This window comes from Pleurodeles waltl, chromosome 5 (assembly GCF_031143425.1).
Source record: "Pleurodeles waltl isolate 20211129_DDA chromosome 5, aPleWal1.hap1.20221129, whole genome shotgun sequence".
Taxonomy (NCBI): domain Eukaryota; kingdom Metazoa; phylum Chordata; class Amphibia; order Caudata; family Salamandridae; genus Pleurodeles; species Pleurodeles waltl.
The window spans coordinates 1,314,878,996-1,314,896,350 of NC_090444.1; the positions used below are offsets into that span (position 1 = coordinate 1,314,878,996).

At 45.5% G+C, this 17,355-nt stretch overlaps 1 protein-coding gene across 1 annotated transcript in view; it reads right to left on the bottom strand.

The window, feature by feature from the left end:
• Positions 1–16,794, bottom strand: part of CFAP206 (cilia and flagella associated protein 206) — a 357,566-nt gene extending 340,772 nt beyond the window's left edge. The window contains exon 1 of the mRNA XM_069235563.1: positions 16,698–16,794. The gene's annotated coding sequence lies outside the window, so the exon portion shown is untranslated. The remainder of the gene's footprint in view (positions 1–16,697) is intronic.
• Positions 16,795–17,355: the final 561 nt, after the last annotated feature.

The following is a 17,355-nucleotide window of genomic DNA, read 5'->3' on the forward strand; positions in this document are numbered from 1 at the left end:
ATTTGTTTATTGCTTCAATTACCTTGTGAACTTCGATCGAATTTTGAAGTTCATGAGGCTCAATGGCCAGGGGACCACTTGGCCCATCTATTTTATCTGGTTCTTCTTGGGTGAAGATTTTTGTAAAGTGAGACATCCATGCATCCACTGGAATAATATTTTCGATACTAGGTGCATCTGTTTCCTTGAAGAATGGCCTATTTACCACCTCCCAGAATTCAGAGCTATCCCTGAGTCTCCCTGCCACTTCAAGATCTTCCAATGCCTTTGTTCTAATTTCCGCTTTCCACACTTCAAAGATCTGTTTTAATTCCTTCCTGGCATTCTTATAAATTGCAGGTGACCCTAGGATTCTTCTTCAATGCCCCATCAGTTTCCTATGAGCAGTCGAAGAGGCTGAATCAAATCATCAGCAGGGTGCTCTCACTCAAGTAATTGTAGGAGCTGTAAGCCCATTCAAGATAGACCTACAAACTTGTGAGAACTCTAATTGAATTACTTCAGTGCTTGAATCCACTGTCAAGCGCATCATGATAGAGGTCAAAGAATTTCTCACTCAGGCTTGTTCAAAGGCCACTGGGTCAACCCTGTTCCACTTACATTGCACTCTCTTATTTTTAGAGAAAAGCTCATTATTTGATCTTTTAAGTTTAGGAATTTTAATGAGAGAATTCAAGGTCATCATGAGTGGGTTATGGTCACTTATGCAACTGCTGGATACCACAACATCATTTAAGAAACAGGATAATTCAGAGGATAAAAGTATGTGGTCTATAGTGCTCCCACCATGGCCTTCTGTAAAAGTTGGAACCCCAGGTCTTTGGGACTCACAAATATCAATTGTGAAGATCAAATGATATGCCAACAATAATTTGTTCAGAGCCTCACCATACAACGTATGGGCAACATGTGTGGTATTTTCATTTTTGTCATTGTTAAAACCACAAATCCAAATATCAGGACACATACAAGTAGCAATGTTAAAATCACAGACCCATATAATATATACAAGAGAATCAGTATGTTGAAAAAAACCACTAAGTGATCATTCAATTGGTCAATTATATTCCTTGCTGACTGATTAAAAATATTATAATAAAAGTTAATTAAGAGAATATCATAGTCAAGAGAAAATGAAAAAAGGATAACCAAAAAATAGCGAGAAGACCAGTAATTTGTTATTTTGAGGGCAGATGCCATGACAGAGAAGAAACTAGCAGGGCCTCCTCTTGCTCTCCCGCCTTTGAGCAAACTGCAGGTTGGTAAAAAGCATGATTCCCATAAATATAAAAATACTTTGTAATCCAGATCTCTTGGCAACATATGATGTCATAAGCATTTATAAAACAAATCAAATCTGAATGTAATAGTTTAGACCATTGAGGGCTTATCTAATGGGACTGCACAGCAATGTCTCATCAAAGAACCTGACCCCAGAGGAGCTGGAGGGCTGGAGGGAGGGGAGGATGCTAAGAATTCAGCTTGCCAAACTAGAAAAGGAGCAGGCTCTTGCTAAATGGGAGAAAGAGCAGGCTCTTGAGGATAAAAGCCTGGCCAGAGAAAAATGGCACATTAATTCAGCCTGAGACAGCTGGACATAAGAACCCTCCATGGGGGGCCGAGTAACAGCAGTAATGGTGGCAGCTTGCCTGCAGGGTCCTCAAGTGAGTCCAGATTCTACATCCCAAAAGATATGGTGCCCAGTTACAGTGTAGGGGATGACATAGGTTGATGGTTGGATCCTATTAAGTGGCTTTGAAAGTGCAAAGAGTCCCAGAGGAGTTCTGGCAGAAGTGGGGATGTAGTCTTTGGCAGTACATGCCCAGAGTGGGGAGAGGCACACGTCTTGCAGTAGAGGTCGAGGATCAGATCAACTACAATGCCATGAAAACCATTTCAGTCAGGAAGTTTGGTCTGACACCTGAGAAGTGTGGGCAACAGTTCAGGGCTAGTTGCAAATTCACCACAGAAACATGAGTAGATTTTCTGGATTATACTGGTAAGGCACTGAAGAGCTGGATGAGGGGCAGCAAAGTGGATGATTATGAAGGGCTGTTCAACTTGTTTTTGAAGGAGCACATGCTTGATAATTGTTTTCAGAACTGCGCCAACGCCTGGTGGATAGCAAGCTGATTGACTCCAGGAAGCTTGCTGAGGAGGCAGACGTGGTTCAGCACCAGAGTTTCCACAAAGTTACCTGGGTGGGACTCCCAAAAGGATTGTCAGGGTTCCCAACAGAAGAAGGAGGGGGTGATAAAAAGAAGGAGTTCTCTAAAGGCCCTAAAAACTCCCCGGGGAAAGGGTCTGTTTTTCATTCCCAATCTGGTTACCAGAAGCAAAACTACACTGACAAAAGTCAGTAGCCCAAAAAGCCCAATTGCTATGAATGTAGCAAGTATGGACACTACAAGGGGGACCCCAAGTGTTCAAAAAGAGTACACCCTCCCACTGGAGGTAAGAACCCAGGGATGGCTAGCATAGTGCTGGGAGAGGTGTTTGTCCCAGTTAATGGGTGCGGGGTTAGTTTAGCAGGGTAGTGTCCCTGGGTGTCAGTGAGAGGGTTCTTAAGATCCATGTGCCATCAAATCGACAATGAATAGGAAATGGGTCACCATCAATGGGCAAGGTGTCGAGTTTCTGAGGGACACAGGTGCCAGCATGACTATGGTAAGGAGTCAGCTGGTGTCCCCAGAGCAGGTGATTCCCAATGCATTCCACCAAGATGTGGTGGCTGATACCAGAGAGGGTCCACATCCCATGGCCCTAGTTCCCTTTGAGTGGAAGGGGGGGGAGTCAGGATTTCTGAAGGTTCCTGTGAGCTCTGCCATACCTACAGACTGTTTGTTGGATAATTACCTGAAGTCCACTATCTGGAAAGAAGTGGAACTCAAGGCTCATGTTGAGATGTTGGGATTGCATGATTGGATTGGTGCCATGACAAGGTCCATGACTGCCCAGGAAGAGAGCCAAAAAAGGCTGAAGCCTGGAATAATGGCCCAGCCAGGTGCTGAAAAGGGGAAGGCAGAAGGTGTGGGAAACCAGCCCCTGGGTGTACTCCTAGTGAGATGGATGGGGCACCTGTGGTGGCCTCCCAAGAGTCTACTGAGGAGGGCACTGCTTCCCTTGGTGACCTGCCTACACCTGCTGATTGGCATGTAGGAGGAGAGCCCACCAAGGAGGAGTTTTGTAGGGCACAAAAGGAGTGTCCAACCCTTGAGGGCATGAGGAAACAGGCAGAAGCCCAAGCAGCAGGTAATGTTTCTGGGAGCTATCACATCTACTGGGAAGACAGCCTCCTTTACATTGAATCTAAGGTTCCTGTGCTGGGGCAACAAGGGCCCTGGTGGCCCCACAATGCTACAGAGCCTTCCAACTGAAGGTGGCTCACGAGGTTCCTCTGGCAGGACTCTTGGATCAGGGCAAGACCTTTACAAGGCGTGTCCCCCACTTTTGCTGGTCCAAGATCAGGACATCCTAAGATGCGTTCTGTCAGAACTGTGGGGCCTGCCAGATAGACAGGGAAGAGGCTGAAAGCCCCCCTTACTCCCTTACCTGTGGTTAGCATTCCCTGTCAGGTACTGTCGGGGATGCTGGTGGCAGGGAAGACAAAGAAGGCAGAATACTGCTAACTACTGTTCAAGGGAATAAGAGACATAAGGCTCAGAACGAACAGGCATTAAGAGGCAATGTGGTACCCAGACCAACTAACACCCCAGGACGAATGTGCAAGACTTATATATACTTAAAGCAGCATAAACAATAAAGGCAATGTGGGGTAAAGCACCAGGGGAGCTCCACACAGAAAGACTGAAGCTCTGTAAGTTCCTCGCCCACAATTGCTGTTACAGATTCTGACTGCTAATGCCCATTTATTGGATGTACATGAAAAGGTAGGGTCTGTGGAGCTGACCCCTATGGTGATGTTACAAAAGTAACTGAAAGGCAATGATCACAGTGGACAAGAAACACCACCTAGGTTGTCAGCTGAGCCCACGGATTCTGTCGATCAAACAGGAACATGCAAGGCAGTAACAAAAAGGGTGTGGAACTAAATACAACCATGATAGACAAGGAGCTAGCAAGGAGGAGTGCTCAACAGGAAAGAAGGGAAAACAAAGGGCACACTTGGCAGAACACAAGTAACAAATATGCAAGGAAACGAGAAGCAAGACAGCAGGAAAACAGCAAACTAGGAACCAGAACAAAGAAATGGAAAGAAAGGCAAGGACTGGGAAAAGGAAAATACAGAAGGAGAGGCTTCAAGAGAGCACAAGGAGTGCTGGTGCAGGAATGGAATCAAGGAAACAAGGAAACCAGGAAACACTGCAGGCAAAAACAGTATAGGGAACAAGGAATAGCTGAGGCTCAGGAATAAAGTAGCACTGCAGGGGGTACTAGTTCAGGAACAAGGATTTGCGACGGCTCAGGAACAAAAACAATGATAGCTACAGCTCAGGAACAAGGAATAACTACAGCTTGTGAACTCAGGAAATAAAAATAACAAAAGCTCAGAAAACAAGAGATAACTATGGCTCAGAAATTTCAGGAAGCAAGGGTTGGTCTCACCGGAAAATAGCTACAATGACCAACCCTGCACTGAAGGGAAGTGAGGCTTAAAAGGCCTCACAGTAATCACATGCATCAGGTGTTGGCAGGGTAGCAGCAGCCAGCCACAGGTGTGCTGAATTCTTCCACCGATCCTTTGCCTGCAGAGGTGGAGATGAAGCAGTGAGCAGGGGATTCTATGTAATGGAGTTCCAAGCATGATCAGACTTGCTTCCACAAAACCTGCAATGGATTGGGAATGGATGGTAATTTCCAAATAGCGTCCAAATGGGTGGAAGTCAGGATATGCATGCAGGGGACTGTCCGGAAGCTTGGTAGAGCCTTGGAAAGTCTCACAATTTGTCGCCTGGTGATGGGCACGAGAGCGCAGGGAGTGAATTGTGGCATTCCCTTTAAGACTGTGGGCATCAAAATTGTGTGCCTATGGAACCCCAGACTGCTTCAGGCAACAGGCTTCTCCTGGTTCTGATAGATCATGCCTGTAGGTGCTCAGAGGCCATCCCTCTGAGAATCACCACTGCAGCTGCGGTGGCAAAAGCCCTGATGGAGATGTTTACCCGAGTGGGTTTCCCCAAAGAAGTGGTATCTGACAGAGGCGCAAAACTTCATGTCTGCATATATGCAGTCCATGTGGAAAGAGTGTGGAGTTACAAGTTCTCCACCCCTTACCACCCCCAAATCAATGGGCATGTTGAAAGAGTAAAACAAATGATGCACAGTTCCAAAAGAAATATATCTGTATGGATTTCACCCACGTGTAGGAGAGATCCAAAGCAGTCCCTGTGTATAACCTGTATCAGGAACAAGTTTCCTCACTCACCAATTGGTGACATGCTTCATCATCGGGCTTTGCTCCTCGTCAGATCGGCACTGCAATGTCTGACAGGCCCCTCATGGATTGAAAGATTGAAACTACGGCCTGGCTATCAGATCAGAGCATTCTTGGGCCTCACTGGATACTGTAGGAGGTTTGTCAGGGGATTTGGCACCATTGTTGTCCCCTTGACTGACCCAACTTCTAAGAAGCAGCTCAGAAATGTGATTTGGAAAGGGGCATACAAAAAAGCATTTGACTTCCTGAAGCAAACTATGTGCACAGCACCTGTGCTCAAGGCCCCTATCTTCTCCAATGAGTTTATCATTCAAACCGATGCCTCAGAGCATGGGATAGGGGCAATTGTATCACAGTTCAATGAAGAAGACCTGGCCCAACTTGTAGCCTTCATCTCTAGGAGGTTACTTACCCGTGAACAGAGGTGGAGTGTTATAGAAAGAGAAACTTTTGCTGTGGTTTGAACCCCGAAGAAGTTCAGGTCATACCTGTTTGGTTATCACTTACTGTTTCAGACTGACCACAGGCTCCTCGATGGCGAATGCAAATGAGGTGTGAAAATCCAAAACTACTGAGGTAGTCCATTTCCCTACAGGGTATGGAATTAGGGTGGAACACAGACCTGGGGTAGACCACACTAATGCTGATAGTCCATCTAGGTTTTTCCACCTAAATGATGAGAACTCCCTAGAGGTTGGGCAGCTCTCCCCACTTTCAGCTCGGGTACCACGTGTTAGACCTGGCACAGGTCCCTCGCAACCTCAATTCACCTTTTGACTTCTAGTGACTTCTAAGTACTATTCTACATTTAGGCCCTCATTAAGACATTAGTGGCAAATGCTGCCTACCGCCACGGCGACGACCGCCAACATACCGTCGACGTGGCTACCAGCTGCCAACCGCATTATGACCAGAGGCAGAATTCCGCCAGAAGGCTGGCGGAATTCAGTTGATGGTCATGGTGGTGGATGGCAGTAAGGTGGCGCTGCTGCCAGCAACAGCTCCACGCCAGCAAAACACCGCTGACCGTATCATGTCCCATGATATGGCCTGGCGGTGTTTTGCTGGCAGACGCTGCTGCTGGCAGCAGCGCCGCGTCCCGTCTCTTGCCGGAGGACCCCCTGCAAGCTGGTAAGTTGGGTTCTCCGACAGGAGAGGGGGGCAGGGGGTGTTGTGTGCATGTGTGGGGGTGTTGTGTGTGTATGTGGGGGGATGTGTCTGTTTTTGTATGCAGGTGTGAGTCGCGTGGAATGCGTATGTGAATGACTGACTGTGAGTGTACGTGTATGTTGTGTGTTGTGAATGCGTGTGTGCGACAATGTATGTTAGTGTGTGTTGCGTTGTGTGGGTATGTTTGTGTGCATGTGTGGGTGGATGTGGGTATGCATGTGTGTATGAGTGTGTGTGTGTGTCTGGGGAGCTAACTTAACAATGAACCAAATAAAAAAAAAGTAAACTATGATCCACTAGTGTTTAAGATCAAAGGTTATCTGTAAAAATTGAATCATTTACAATTTACAGTTTTAGGTCACTTTAACATTATCAAGATGGTGGTTCTACCCTAATTGCTGTACCTCTTCCGTGCTGTCCCCCTTGAATTGTCTACTGTTATATGGGACTATAAATGCCCTAGAAGAGCCAGTAAATATCTTAGATCAACTCTTGTTAAAGGTGGTCTGGTCTTTCTCAATTTTAGGCATTATTTTTTTGCCATGATATATCATATGTGTTTTTAATTTATGCACCAAAATCTTCAGCCTTTAGTGCATCGGACGGCCAGGAGCCGTCCGACGCCGCAGTGCTCATGTGTGTCGGACGGCTCTTGGCCATCCATGCACCTGGCATAGGAAATTTCCTTTGGATATGTTAAGTCCTGGTTGCTGGAGAATAGCTTCCCCAGCAACCACAGCTAAAAATATACCCACCCTGAAATGACATGCGGCGCCCACCAGGGAGAGGGTAGCACCCCCTTGGGTAAGGGCTTTTGCTCCCGTTTAATTTTTTAAATGATACAGTCTTTCTTGCCTGTCCCCCTGGTGGCAGGTTGGGGCAATAGCCCCCAATCTGCCCCCCAGTGGGGGGGAGCAGAAAACCCACTAGCCACCAGGGACTCTTATTTTTATTTAGGCAAGGGTAGGGGCTGCCCAGAATGGTCAAGGCAATGCCCCCACCCACGCCTAAAAATAGAAACAGCCAGATGGGAGTTATTACACCCAATCTGCCCCCCAGGAGGCAGAAAGCCCACTAGACACCAGGGATTATTTTTTAGACCGATCTAGGGATGGATGCTGACCAGAACAGGCACTGCAATGCCCCACCCCCCAAAATTAGGCAAGTCTTTCTGCCTCCCTTGGGGTCAGAAAGACCACTAGACACCAGATTTTGTTTTATGAAAGAGGGGTGGGGGTTGCCCACTATGGGCATGGTCAAGTCCCCACCCCCACATAAATGGGTACCAAAGTCTTTCTGCCCGTCCAGGGACAGATAGGGTAATTACCCCTGATCTGCCCCCCGGGGGGAGAACGCCCACTAGACACCCAAGATTTTTTCTTTCTCTTAAAAAGAGGAGTGAGGACTGCCCACCGTGGGCATGGTCATTTCCCCCTCACACCAAATAAATAGAGGCACAGTCTTTCTGTCCACATCTTTGGGGCAGGTGGAGGTAATTACCCCCGATCAGCTTCCCTGGGGGGAAGCAGATAGGCCACTAGACATCAGGGAACAAAGAAATAATAGAGGGGTCGGCGTGGTTATACCCCCACACCAACTGAAGGGGATAAGTCTTTCTGCCCCTCTGCAGATTAAAGTATCTTCTCCCAGTGGCAAGCAAGAGGACACCTGACTCTTTTGAGTGTTGATTTTATATGTGGGCTAGGAGAGCTTGGCTAACTCCCAATATCGTCCCTCTTGCAAAGGCGAGCAGCTGCACTTTTTGGACTTGGGTACGCTGCCAACTGCAAAAACCTATCAAACTCAGACACTTCTCAAAACTAAACATCTGAGGGAGTCCAGGGCAATGTGCTTCACATGTAATCCGCAGTAATCCACAACATTTCTACCACCCAGCATGTCCCCATCGGTAATGACAAAAACCCTGCCCCATTTGTGTGGATGCCCAAAGCAGAGTCAACCTAAAAATGCATGATCCGGAGACCGAGGGGAATGCAAGTTGGTAGGAAATTTGTGGCTCCCCTCAGATTCCATAACTTTCCATCACAGAAATGTGAGGAAAAATGTGTTTTTTTTTAGACATGTTGAGGTTTGCAAGGCATTCTGGGTAACAGAACCTGGTGAGAGCCACACAGTTCACCCCATCCTGGATTCCTCTGGTTGTCTAGTTTTCAAAAATGTGCTTGCAAGATTTCCCTAGGTGCTGGCTGAGCTATTGCCCAAAATCCACAGCTAGGCACATTGCAAAAAAAGGGTTAATTTTCAGTGGAGAAATGTGATGTGTCTACGTTGCATTTTGGGGGGGCCGTTTCCTGTCGCAGCAACTAGGCCTACCCACACAAGTGAGGTACCATTTTTATCAGGAGACTTGGAGAAATGCTGAGTGGAAGGAAGTTTTTGGCTCTTCAAATTCCAGATCTTTCCATCTCAGAAATGTGAGCTAAATGTGTTTTTAGACACATTTTGAGATTTGCAAGGGATTCTGGTGAGAGCTACACAAGGTACTCCACCCTGTATGCCCCTAGGTGCCCAGTTTAAAAAAATGTACAGGTTTGCTAGGTTTCCCTAGGTGCTGGCTAAGCGAGGACCCAAAATCCACAGCTAGGCACATTGCAAAAAAAGGGTCAGTTTTGGGTGGAAAAAGGTGTTCATGTTGCGTTTTGGGCCGTTTCCTGTCATGGGCACTTGGCCTACCCACACAAGTGAGGCATGATTGTTATCAGGAGACTCAGGGGAACACAGAATAGTATATATTGGTAATGTTAATACCAATTGTCTTTCACTGCATTTGTGCCTTCCAAATATAAGACAATGTGCAAGAAAGAAGTAATTTTGAGAAATGCCCTCTAGTTCACATGCTTGTACGGGTATCCCCAAATTTAGAAATGTGCAAATAACCACTGCTTCTAAACACCATATCGTATGCCCATTTCGGAAATACATATCTTTCCTTGATATCTATTTTTCACTCATTATATTTTACCAAATGAATTACTGTATACCCTGTACACAATGGAAAACAATTGCAAGGTGCAGCTCAGTTATTGGCTCTGGAACATAGTGTTTTTGGTGAACCTACAAGCCCTATATATCCCCACAACCAGAAGGGTCCAGCGGATGCAACAGTATATTGCTTTTGAAAATCCGCAAGAGTTAGAAGAAGTTACAGATGAAAACGTTAACAAAAATTGATTATTTTTCAACTCAATTTAAAAACATTTTTATTTCAACTGTTACTTTCTATAGGAAACCTTGAAGGATCTACACATATTGTCCCTTGCTGAATTCAGAATGTTGTCTACTTTTCAGAAATGTATATCTTTCTGGGATCCACAATAGTTTTCACACCTATTTCTACCGCTAACTCAAAGGAGGTTCAAACCACATAAAATAAGAAAAATGGGCTATGTCCCAGTAAAATGCCCAAACTATGTTGATTTTCTTTTTTATCTGATTCAAGTCTGCCTACTCCTGAAAGATAGAAAAACTGTGATTGTAGCTCCGCAAACCCATTGTTGATGCCATTTGCAAGGAAAAGAACAGATGCTTTCTTCTGCAGGACTTTCTTCCCACTTTTCCCTAAAAAAACAAAATGTAGCTGTATTTAATCTAATTTCTCAGTCCCTTCCAAGGGTAATGTTACAAATGAGATCTCTAGTTGGCAGTGGTTTGCACCCTGTGGGAGTATGGACCCTCACTCCATTCAGGGTAAGGGAGTGGCACAGCCAAGATAACCCCTGCTGACTCCCTGGTAGCTTGGCTCAAGCAGTTAGTCTTATCTCAGGGGCAACATGTAAAGTATTTGTACACACACACACACACACACACACACACAAACACACAGTAACACAGTGAAAACACTACAGAAGGACTCTACACCAGTTTACAAACATAGCCAATATTTATCTGAGAAAAACAAGACTAAAACCACATAAATCGAACATACACAAGCACAGATACAAATTTTAAAAGATTAAATGTAGTATGGTGCTTAGAAACACAATAGCTACAACTGGGGATATCAAAACGGCTTGACTGAGTCACTTCCAGAAGTCTGGCACCACCCTTGAGGGAACACAGTAGGCCACAGAGTCATGTAGATCCCGGTTACAGTACCTTGGAAAATGATGAGGAAACAAAGACTTCACACGGAGTCGGGGAGGTGAGGCGTCGCCGGAGCTGGTGCGGCGTCGGTTTCCCACTGCCACCAGGAAGGTGAAGCATTGGTTCCTTACTGCGAGGCAGGGGAGGTTAGGCATTGGTTCCTTATGGTTGCAGAGGAAGGAGGTGATGTGGTGTCAGTAGCGTGGCATCAGTTCCTTACGACAAGGCGGGGTCGATGAATTCGGGAGGTTAAGACTTGGGGCATCGACTTCGCAGTGTCACAATCACATCACTGGGCCACAGGTGCGGCGGTGGAGTCGGATGCTATGGCAGGGCTCGAAAAATCTACTCAACTACTCGCTATGGTGAGTTTTATCGTCGTGGACAAAGAACAGGTGTTCTGTTCAGTCAGAAACTGAATTAGCAATTAATAAGCATTTAAATCTTATTCTTGTTACATTTGATCTGTGTTCAAAAACAGAGGTCAAAAGTCAATTTGTCTTCTTGCAATGCAAATACTTTTCCTTGTAACTGCAGAGTTTCAGGATTTTGTAAGGTGAACCGTCTGACCTATGTGAAATGAAAGGCTGTTGGTAGCAGGTTTTTCCTAACACACATTTACATAACTAAGTCAACTTTGCAAACATATCAAAATATATTTCAGCAGCTGTGAAGGACCAGTTTTGGTACTTCTGTGTGATCAAAACAATATTTTAATACTATGAAAACAAATTCTGAACACTTTTCTTGGTGATGTGCAAATGATAAATGATTTCTGAAACCCAATTGTCACAGATTAGTGTTAATACACTATATAGTTTTATCAGTAAAGCTGCAAGTTAGTGGGAAGGTGTTAGAAATTGGGTTTCTGGTTGGCTAGGGTATGCACCTCAGCCAGGCAGAACCTACCCACTCTAGTCAGGGCTAGGGAGTTACACAACCAAGATAACCCCTGCTCACCCCCTTGGTAGCTTGGCACGAGCAGTCAGGCTTAACCCGGAGGCAATGTGTAAAGCGTTTGCACAACACAAACAACACACGTGATGCAAAATGTACACCACAAAGTAAACACAACACTGAGCTATGTAAAAATAATCTGTATTGCACAAAACATAATTAGACCAACATTACAGGTGAATAATACCCTGCTACCTTAGCAGTTGTCAGAATGTTACACAAGTTACTAATACTCTGCAGGAATATGCAGTTGTCACATTAGAACATGTAAGTACTCAGGATTCTGCAACATAAGCAGTAGTCAGGAATTATAGAAAAAGATATATGCACTTGGCATGAACAATCCATAGTCATAAAATCACATATCAGCTAGACATGCCCATAAAAGGAACATTAGCACATGTATGTAGAAACAGTAAACAGGTAGGGAAAGCTTAAGCATCTAAAAGTCTGTACTAGGCTCCTAGAGCCTAGATTCCCTAAAAAGTACCTGTTTTCTGGTTGAAGAGGCACTTCCAGTACCTAAAGATGAGCACTGGGGCCCCCGGCGCTCCTGTGTGCAACACTGGGGGCCACGCGGTGTCTGTGGGGGAGATGGGCGGTCTGCAACCTCTCTACCGTGATAAAGAACGGGCCCCTCTGGGGGCCTACGTTCTTGGTGAGGGGGCCTGCCTCGGCCACCTCACAACCTGTCCGTGGGGTGGGGGCCGGGCGTGGCACAGCAACAATTAAGTGGGCAAAAAGGTGGGAGGGGACCTTCGCCGAGGTCTCCCTTCCCGATTGCAGCGGGAAAACCAATTGCCCAAAAACAGGAGCGTCCCGCTCCTTGCGCAGCGACTGGGGAAGGGGGGCGCTCCCCGCGCCTTCTCCGAGTCCTGCTTGGGGTGGAAGAAAACTCGGACCCCTCCGGGGGCCCGAGGGAGACACTCGCCTGCACCCGATGTGGTGCGCAAGTGAGGGAAGCTGCTCCTGAGCCGCCGGGAGGCTTCCTGCAGGGCCGAAGACAGCTGGTGCCCCGGGGGTGCTCCCAGAAGCGGGAGGTGCCTCGGGGCGCCGCGAGGAGCATGCTTGCTCCAGATCCTTTGTTTGAGTGCCCCGGGGGCACTGAGAGGAGCGCGATCCCCGTACTCCGAGTGAATTAACAACCCCGGCTACAGCAGTGATCCGGGGTAGGAAATCAAGCGCTTTCAAAGCGTTAAAGCAAGTTTTGAGACCTGGGCTGCGGCGGTGTCCTTGGGCTGAAGTAAAGCGCTTTTCAGAGCACTGAGGGCAAAGCTAAAGCCCGGGCTGCAGCGGTGATCTCTCTGCAGTCGTTCCAACTGTGGAGATCGTGGCAGGGGTCAGGGGCCACAGCACCCTGCCCCTGGGAACAATACAGTCAAGAAAAAGCACATGGCTGGTGGGTCCAGCTACAGGCCAGCACAAGGGGTGCAGATGGTGGCAGTTCCTTCTAGTGACCAGGCAGGTCACAGGTCAGCACAGCAGCAGCAGTCCAAGGTGGTTTTCTGGTGAGTCCATTCATCAGCGTTCTGTGTCCAGTTTCAGTTCCAAGAGTGTTCAATTTGTGGGGAAAATTCCCCTGTACTTATACTAGGGTTACAGTGTGTTTCACAATGGTAGGGAGAAGAGGTTCCAGCCAGTTACAACTGGTTCTGGGACTGCCCCCTCTCTCCTTTCAGCACAGGCTCCAAACATCAGTGGGGGTTTAATGACCCTATTGTGTGAGGCCAGGGCACAGTCTTCACAAATGCAGGTGTGCCCGCCTCTCCCTTCTCTCAGCTCAGGAAGGCTTTACAATATGTAGATGCACCTCTGTGTCACCTCCAACCTCCCTGTGTTCAGGCTGTCTGAGAAGTATGCACAAGGCCCCAACTGTCAGTCTGCCCAGACGTGGAATGTAGACAAGCTGCAAAACACCTAAGTCATAAGCACAGATAAATGCGCACTTTCTAGAAGTGACATTTCTGTGATAGTAATAAAAAATACACCTACACCAGTAAGCAGCATTTCTCACCACTATCACAACCATACCAAACATGCCTACGCTACCACCTTTGAATCAGACAATACCCCTTACACAGAAGGCAGGGCATCTCCAATGCAATCGTATGAGGAGGCAGCACTCACAGCAGGGAGACACCAAGTTAGGCTGTTTGTCACTACCAGGACAGGCCACGCTACATGGCACATGTCCTTCCTTCTACATACATGGCACCCTGCCCAAAGGGCTAGCTAGGGCGTACCTTAGGAGTCACTTACATGTAGTAAAAGGGGAGTTCTGGGCCTGGCAAGTAAATTTAGATGCCAGGTCCCTTTGGCAGGAAACTGCGCACACAGGCTCTGCGCTAGCAGGCCTTTGATAGGTTTGACAGGCTACTTCAGTGGGTGGGGCAAGCAGCGCTGCAGGCCAACTAGTAGCATTTAATTTACAGGCCCTGGGTGTAGGGATAGCATTTTACAAGGGACTTATAGGTAAATTAAATATGCCAATCAGGTATAATCCAATCATACCAAAGTTGTAAGAGAGAGCACATGCACTTTAGCACTGGTTAGCAGTGAAAAAGTGCTCAGAGTCAAAACGTCAGCCAACAAAGGTCAGAAAAATAGGGAGGCAAAAAGCAGAAAGTCTGGGGAATGACCCTGTAAAAAGGCCAAGTCCAACAGAAGGTTTTTGGACATTTCTTGGAAATTTACTGTCTGTAAATGACAGTGTGCTACCACATCATGCTTTAGTTATATATCTATTAAAAGTGAGTGTTTAAACATAAACTAAGAAACACTCCTGCCCTGATGACAAAGCTATAAGATAATTAGTATCATGTGTACCATATATGGGGGCTAGATTTATTATACATGGAGCAAATATTTAGTGTATTTAATGAAGCAATAGAGGATTTATTTACAGCAGAAATGCTAAACTCACATATTTGAAGGTGCACTCATGTGAGAATGAAGAAAAAGGTGACTGTACAATACAATATTTGCCTAGGATCACACAATTTGAGAACAGTTTCTGGGTCAAGTACATTACAGTAAGGTTGAGTAGATTATTCAAGTTACTCAACCTGTAGGTCTAGTAACAATTTTATGATTTTTCAAGAACTGTATGGACATCGGTGACATGCTAGGGCGGGACTTTGGAGGAGCTCTGGTGGTGTTAGCGCGTCTGACCTTAATAAGTAAGCTTAAAAGGGGACGCGAATAGGTTGTTGAACCTTTTTGACTCCCAACTAAGATGTTCTTACCATAGCTCCAGTACATAATCAATAATCAATGCACAATATCAATAATCAACAACCATCAATAACAGTAATAATCAATGGGGTCAGTAATTGTCACGCACCATGACCTTTCAGTCATGAATAACCACACATTTAGTAAAAGTTAGACTATTTATTTCCCTATGTTACTCAACAAGGTGGTTGATGCTAACCGTTGCACATCTGAAAACAGAGAAGTCCGGAAACAACATACCATGTGTAAGTCATATGGAGGGTGCCAACCTGGTGCAGAAACCCAACCACCACGGGTTTCGAGAATGCACAAATACACAGGCGGTAAAGGACACCACCTATGTCATGTGCTGTATGAAACAAAATGCAAAACCAAGAAAGAGCAACCAGGGCACTCCACGACGGGTACATTTGTAGAAGATGCTTTAATCCTTAGAACTGCAAAGTATGAAAAGACATACAGAGATAATAAGAGTCCATGTAATCAATCAAGTATGCGTGAGTTCGGTAACAGCCAACACGTGTTTCGTCCTCACGGACTTCTTCAAGGCTGAAAACAAAGACAGATTGGAACTCTTCACAAAAAGATGTTTTCACTACCAGCCGGTAGGTACATAATTGGTGTGTCAGTTTAAAAATTAAAATTAGCATCAGGAAGACTTTTTTTTTCTTTTCTTTTTCTCCATAGAGTGCATAAGCCCTATTGGCGTGCAAAGATAGCCAGAGTGGAGATACCCATTATGTTCAGATGTGGCACACAAGAGGAAATCACTCTATATGAGGTGCCGGTGAGTGCAGGAAGGAGGTGAAAAGGAAAAGGTTAATAGTAGTAAGTGGGAGAGTAACCAGCCACCACAAGGGAATAAAGTGTGGTGAAAAGGGTACTTGTACACCCCAAGCAAAAGGAAAAAATGAAAATAAGAATGTGCATATTCTGTAAAAATGTGAGACAAAAGTTGTGCCCGTAGAGATCTTATAATACCTTGAAAACTCAATTTTTTAGGTAACAAAGTGTTTCTGTAAATACTCCATAGGTAATACAATATCTGTGGAGGGAATCCAGAGAGAAAATAATGCACCATTAATACGAATTATCGATCTAATGGTACTGCACCAGAGCTGCAGTGAGAAGAAAACAGACAAAAACCTACCAGGGAATCGATGAGTTTTGTATCCAAGTAAAAACAGGTCCCTAGTAATAACAGGGAAAATGAGTACTTTCCAGGACAGAAGGACTGTCCCGTAGAGTGTATCCGTAGTCCAGGATAAACACTCCGTCAATGGTCTAAGTAGACCCAGTCTGTGAAAAAGAACAGAGAGACAGAGAAAGAAAAAACCCATAAGCAATAAAAGAATATGCCCTAGAGTAGTAACTTCAGTAGATGGGATAGGGTGGGGCCCTGTACTTAACTGTGTTAGAAAGTTACAGGGAGGGAATAAACTATAAACTAAGTTTGGAGATTCCAGGAAAGGAATAAACTGAGCGCCGAGAACAACAGATCGTATGCTAACAAACGAGTCTGAACAGGCGATAAGTATGCCCAGTAATAAACTAGAAAGGCGAGTAACCAGAAACATGTAAATGGTGTCCTGACATGGCCCAGACACTTATATTTACAAAAATGCAGCTAAACCCAGTAAACGTCAAGCAGAGTTAGCCGCGGGAGTAATGGTGTCTAACTCCATATGTACGAGCATATTTGAAGCATGATGACGCTTAAACGAAAAATAATAAATACATAAAGAATGCCCTCCCTGGTAGCGCCTCCCGCTAGCCAAGTAGACGCTTAGATAAGAAAAAACTAGATGAGAAGGCAGACGGCGTTACACCTTACCAGTGATTCCCCAGGATCCGGGAGTCAGAAAAACATCGGTGCGTGTGCAGGGTTACAGCGTGTGGTAACGCTGCCATGTACGGTGAGCCAACTCAAACTGTAGAGTGAAAGCGTATAAATACGCACACTCAAAAAAATAAAGGAAGGACTGAGTCTCAATTTGAATAGAGCAAGGGTTAAAACAGCAGTCACGATGTATAGTGCTCCACGGGTGCCATGTTGTGTGGATTAATGAAAGTATCAGAAATGCAGACCAAACCACGTAGATTGTATTAGAACTAAACAGACCACCAGTGCTGCAGTTGAAAAAAGCCATAGTACGAGACTGAGCAAAAAGATAAAAAATAGTGTGAAGGTGAACCCTATTACCAGAGTTGTTTCATGTAGGATAGTTATACAAGGTTCTTTTTGAGAGAAAAAAGGGACTGACAGGTGCATAGACAGAAAAAGTATTTTACACAATTGTATAGGTGAAAGAGAGTATACAAAACACTGGTCATTTTTGTACATAAATTAAAATTGATTACAAAAGCACATTTAGTCGGCGTATCGCCTGTTTACAGTGGAACAAATGTTAAAACAACAGACAAAGACTTGGTATTGCCAAATAGGGCATGATATACAGCACATGAAGGACATACAAAAATGTTGTAGAGAG